This window comes from Anomalospiza imberbis, chromosome 5 (genome assembly GCF_031753505.1).
Source record: "Anomalospiza imberbis isolate Cuckoo-Finch-1a 21T00152 chromosome 5, ASM3175350v1, whole genome shotgun sequence".
NCBI lineage: Eukaryota > Metazoa > Chordata > Aves > Passeriformes > Viduidae > Anomalospiza > Anomalospiza imberbis.
In genome coordinates this window covers 20,509,610-20,515,609 of record NC_089685.1, presented here as the reverse complement: position 1 = coordinate 20,515,609, position 6,000 = coordinate 20,509,610, and positions in this window count along the sequence as shown.

Here is a 6,000-nt window from a genome sequence, read left to right as displayed (position 1 = left end):
TGTTTGTTGTGGGTATGCTCAGACTACCGAGCAGGTATGCAGGTCAGCACTCCCCCTGCGATATCCTGAAGACCCTTCCTTCTTATGATTTTCTTTCAGCAAAGAACTCTTTACTGTCATGGAGCTGGCACATGGTAGTGCATCCAGTTCCACATCCATGATCACAAGCCAGAAAATACTGCTCTGCCTCACTGCATATACCAAGAGTGACTGAGCAGTTATACACTCCCAAATTCTGGACTGACTAGAACTCTCTCAGAGAATAAAGATTATTACATGGTAAATAAAATGCAAGTTAAAAAAAAAAAAAACCAAAAAAACAAAAAACAAACAAAAAAAAACCCAAAAAACAACAAACCAGGATTTGAATTTGACAAAGCCCTGGTCTAATGGAGGTTCTGGAGCTATTTTGCCACTGAGTTGTGTTACACACTTCAGGAGAGTGCATCAGAACCTTCTAGTGAATGGACACTGGTGTTGTATTAGTTCTGTTGACATGCATCTGTAAAATCACCATGTTTTTCATAGGATAGAAACTAGACTGTTAGAAAAGTAAGAACTTGAATAAAGATTACTTTTCTGGATGTGTTTTATATCTGTAGGAAAGACATTCATCTCACTTTGCCTCACTTTCTTATATTTTTGCAAATTTTGTTAAACAGCAAAATATTAGGCCCAGAATAATACTGCCTAAAAATGAATTCAGTGTTGATATGGAGAGGTTAAAAAATGCCACAATTCATGTAGAGTTCCAAAAAGAACTTTGGCATTGGTAAAGAATATTACAACATAATTTACTGGCAGGTGGTCCGTAGAGCAGGGTTCACAGCTCACAGATGTCCTCAGGAAGCGTTGACTGCATACACACTGGACAGGAAATGACTGGGTTAGTTAACACTTCTTCAGAAAATATTTTTGCTCATGAGTCAACAGTATCATGCTGTTGAGAAATAAAAAAGCAGCACACAGATGTATATGAACAGGGAAAACAAATAAAATCAAAAAAGAAGAAATGAATGGAGGAAAAAGATAAATAGAGGTAAGAGTGAAAGAGAAAGAGAGGAAAGAGAAAGAGAGAGAGAAAGAAAGAAGAAGAAAAAAAGAAAAGGAAGAAAAGGAAGAAAAGGAAGAAGGAAAGAAGGAAAGAAGGAAAGAAGGAAAGAAGGAAGGAAGGAAGGAAGGAAGGAAGGAAGGAAGGAAGGAAGGAAGGAAGGAAGGAAGGAAGGAAAGAAAGAAAGAAAGAAAGAAAGAAAGAAAGAAAGAAAGAAAGAAAGAAAGAAAGAAAGAAAGAAAAAGAAAGAAAGAACGAACTTTATGCAATACATTGAGAGATGACTTCCAACCCTGAAGATGCTCTAACTTCCAGAACAGGAAAGACTTTCAAAAAGTAATAGAATAATCTCTTATGGCAGATGGGAAGTAAAAAAAAAAAGCTTAAATTGCAGTGAAACAATGCAAATCTTGCTAATGATAAGGGTGGTAAGCATTAAACACACTGCCTGGCAAAGTTATAGTCTTTGTCACTGAAAATCTGATGGAACAAAATCTGAGGGGAAAAAAAAAAGCCTGAAAAATATAGAAAAAATAAATGCAAATTAGAGACTGAAAGATGTTTTTAGACCACATTAATTTTTGTAAATAAAAACCTGAATTTTGTTCCAGCTTCAAATATGTATATTTCAATACTGTATTCAGTAACACTATATCCAATGACTATTTCCTAAAGAACATAACACTCTCTGTATTTAGCAGCAAACAAAAAGTTTCATGATTTCTAAAATAATGTCCTAGGCATGATCATAGAAAATAGTTTTATGTCTATTTCATCTCTGTGGTCAGATGAATCCTTAAAATTATTTGCTTAACTAGTGTGCTATGTGTATTTCCTCTTTGCAGCCCCAAATCTGGTTATTATGGTATTCATATGGAGGACAGAGCTTTCATCTTCCTCCTTCTGGCAGAGGAAGATATTGAATATGGTCTCCCGCTATCTGAAGTTTGGATGTATGCTCTAGATCAGTTTGAGATATTGAGTTATGTAAGTTCCAATTCTTCTCTCTTTACTTTCCCAATTATTTATTCAGTATTACTGCTGTTTCAAAAACACACACACAGAGAAAAATTAACACTAAAATCCTATTGAAAGTACTATTATTTTCATTGACATTTGCTGATTTTACATTGACATAGTCAGTTTACAACTCTTATTAACAGTTGCCGAAGTTAAAGATTTTTAATCCAAAATGGTTTGACGTCATTGTCAATAACTATTCTATACAGATGCTTGAAAATTAAAATGTTATTTTAAAAAGTAAAAATTTCAATACTAATTTCCATGAAATGCTGGTGTTTAAACAGAATGCCATTTTCAAGAATAACCTTGAGCACAGCTTTGAAAAGAGAAAATCTTTCCTGCTTTCTGTGACAAATGTGAAGAGTTAATGCTTGGGAAGTACCAAGATAAATGCTTATTGATGACTCGGTTAACATCTTGGAGTGAGCAGAGTTTAAACAGGCAAAATGTGTCTTCTTTTTTATAACTCAACAAGCAAGGGAATGCAGTCATAAAAAAAGGAAATGTAATGAAATGAAATCAAAAAAACCAAAAGACAAACTCTCAGACTGTGGTGCTGATGACTCATTTTCAACCTCCTTTTCAAACTGTCACTTTATTTTCTAGGTTGGACTCCTCACCTGTGGCTGCTTGAGTGACATTTATAAATGAAAATGTGGGACTTAATTAGGTAAGCACTCCTAATGTTTCGTGTGCATCTAACATGTATTTAATTCCATCTTTGGATGTGCAAGATAAACTGTTTCTAGCTAAGGCAAAGGGTGCCCGATGGCAGTGAAGCGCTGAGTCACAGGGCACACAGCCGGTGCTCCGCGCCAGGCTGGGGGACTGATGCCCACCGCGCCTTCTGTGCGCAGAGCCCGCCCAGGGGACTTGGCTGTCGGAGCTTGCTCCACTTGGACTCAGGCTGAGACATACAGTAGCTGCTAGATGAGTGAAGAGGACCATCAGCTCCACAGCAGCCCAGCAGCAGCTGGCATTGCAGAGGAATTTCAATTAGTCAGGTGACAATCAGCTGCAGTCCCCAAGGAGACAGCTACCACCTCTTCTGCACAGTGCTCAGTCACTGCTGCAAAAAGCTCAGTAGTGACACCACTTACAACATCAGGTGTAAAAGTAGCTACTTGGAGGCACTTGTCCACTCTGCATGGTTTAGTTTAAAAACTGAGATCTTCTATTCCATGTTTGAATATGAATGAGTCAGTTGTAAACAAAGAAATAAAATACATGAGTCTGGCATGGAGAGGTAGCTGAGTCATTCTATAAACCCTGTCCCTTAAATGTAAATGGCAGAGGTTTTCTTTTTTGACACTATAATTGCTATTTTAGCTTAATGAGCTATGAGGCTTTTGCAGTGAAATGGCTCCTTAAAATTACTGTCCCATTCAGTGCCTCCACTTTTAAACTTTTCTATCCATGATTTTACTTCTTGATCACTGTAAAAAGAAACTAAAAATATTTTCTTCAGGAGCTTTCTTTTGATTTTAGCTATTTATTTAAATAAACAGTGTTTGAATTTTGTACCTCTTTATCTTATGAAGATAGCATTTCTTCATTGCACTATGCCTCTTATACCATTTAAAAGGGGTACACAATCAAATGTTGGTATTAAATCTTTGGAGTTTTGATTCAGAGGAAGAGGCTAGCAGAGAAGAGAATTGTTTCTCTTGTGGATTAAAATAGCTAAAATATTACTAGAAAACACTAAAGGCTTCAGCAAACATATCCACAGTTTGAATGAGAAAAAGTTTACACATACATGAAATAAAATTTCTTTTCCTTTCTCACTACAACTTTGAAAAGACAATATATTAATAAAGCAATATTATTCCACAGAAACTGATAAAATTTATCTTCTTTGCATTATATTTATACGCAATATTATATGTATGCTTTAAAATAAAAGAAAAAAAACCCTCTTTTTTTAAAATACCTTACCTAGATAGATTTACTGCTTTAAAAGGTTAAAGAAATTGTAAAGCCATCTAATAAATACCTGGAAAAAATTAATACTGTTTTGGATGCATTTTGCCACTAAAAAAATTTACTTCAAGCAAAATGAAAATCTAAGTCAGAACATGTTCCTCTTGTTACCCTTGATAACATTAGTAGTAGCCACATAAGACAGGATATTTAAAATCAGCAGAACAGGATTTTCCAGAGTAACAGGTTGCAGCATTAATTGGCAATCACTATTCTTGGGTCGACAAGTAGAAATGTTGAGTATAAAACAATTATTTTACTGCCTTCAGAGCTGATAAATCCTTGGCATTTCAAATGTGGGCCAATGCAAGTTCAAGGGAGTGGTTCAACTAAAGAGATTCTCAGGGAGAGCAGGAGGCTTTTCAAAGGTCTGGAAAAATCAAACACCAAAAGGAAGATGAAAGGGTTACATATATTTAGACTAAGGAAAGTAAAAGACAGTAGCAGTGTTCATATGTTAAGACATAGCTTTAAAGGAGTTTATTCCTTCTCAAAACTCATTTCAGATCAGATATTAAACAGCAGAAGGGAAGGTCTGTGTTGGGATGTGCAGCAGTGAGGACTGTGCAGTACTACAGCCGTTTGTTGGGAGGCTGTGGCAACGCCCTCCAATCCTCTTCCTCAGAACAGGTTGTAAAGGTGTTTGTTCAGAAATGGCACAGATATAGCTGACCCAACATTTGCAAAGGAATTGGGAGTAAAATCTCTCTACTAATTTTAATAGCCTCAATTTCTACTATTTTGGTGATTTTATGATCCATCTTCATTATATATAATATTATGCAGAAAATAAAATCATGAAATAGTTAATTCAGAAAGTTGAATTAAAAGCAAAATTTTTGGAAAAACTGAAACACAGGGCTATGTTCTGGAAATTGACACTTTCATTTAAAATTTGCAGAAAGTATTTTCAGATTGAAATAGTATTTTATCTTCAAATGTTCTAACTTTCCCATCATTATTATATTATTACTCTATATAATTATTTCATTGCTTGCACACTGGCATTTTGCACATCATATATGTAAATGCCAGTATTAAGCATTAACAACAGAGTTGATAAATGTACTTTCATTGTACCAGCTTGGGCTAGTGACAGGTTTAGAAATTTCATGCCAATCCAACTAAATACTGCAAAATATAGCTGTGAATTCTTTTTTTTTTTTTGATCTCCTTAAATATTTTACACTGCTCAATAAGGATGAGACAAATTATAAATTAATTTTAAGAATTATAATGAATGACAATTACATCTGTATTATTTCATGTTTTCATTATGTAATTATCCTTACAATAGACGTTCTGCCTCATTGTTCTCATGACAGTTTACCAGAGAAGTGCTGTATCAGAATGCTAATAACTTGCCACATCCCCTCTTTGACAGCTGATAGTAAACCTCAACTATATGATTTTATTTCAATAGGTTTGTTGTTGTTCAATGGGTTTGCTCAGCAGCTCCATATCACTTTAAAGTGGTAGCAACCCACATTTTGATATCTATTCCCTCTAAGAATGGAATAGATATCAAAATACAGAAAAGGTTGGACCATGCTTTTTAAGTTACATTTTTTTAAAAAATACTAACTATTGCAATTTAAGCATATATTTTAAAACTAAGAAGATTAAGGATTTACTAGATCATTTTTAAAATTAACCATTCCTGTAGTTCATCTAGGAAATTTATGTGTGGTTACTGAAGTCCCATATATTTTATCTGATAAATATTCTTTTCTAATATTCAACCAGCTAAACATCACATGTACTTTTGATCAAAATCAATTCAACCTTTGTCTTGCCATGTATTTCCTCAATAATTGAGCAGATTTTCTTTGGTTAAAATCTGTTTAGAAATATGGTATCTTAGTAAAAAATAATTGGTTTGTTTAATATTGATATTAATATACTCATGTACGTAGTCCAGAGCTGTATCCATCTCTGGGGTC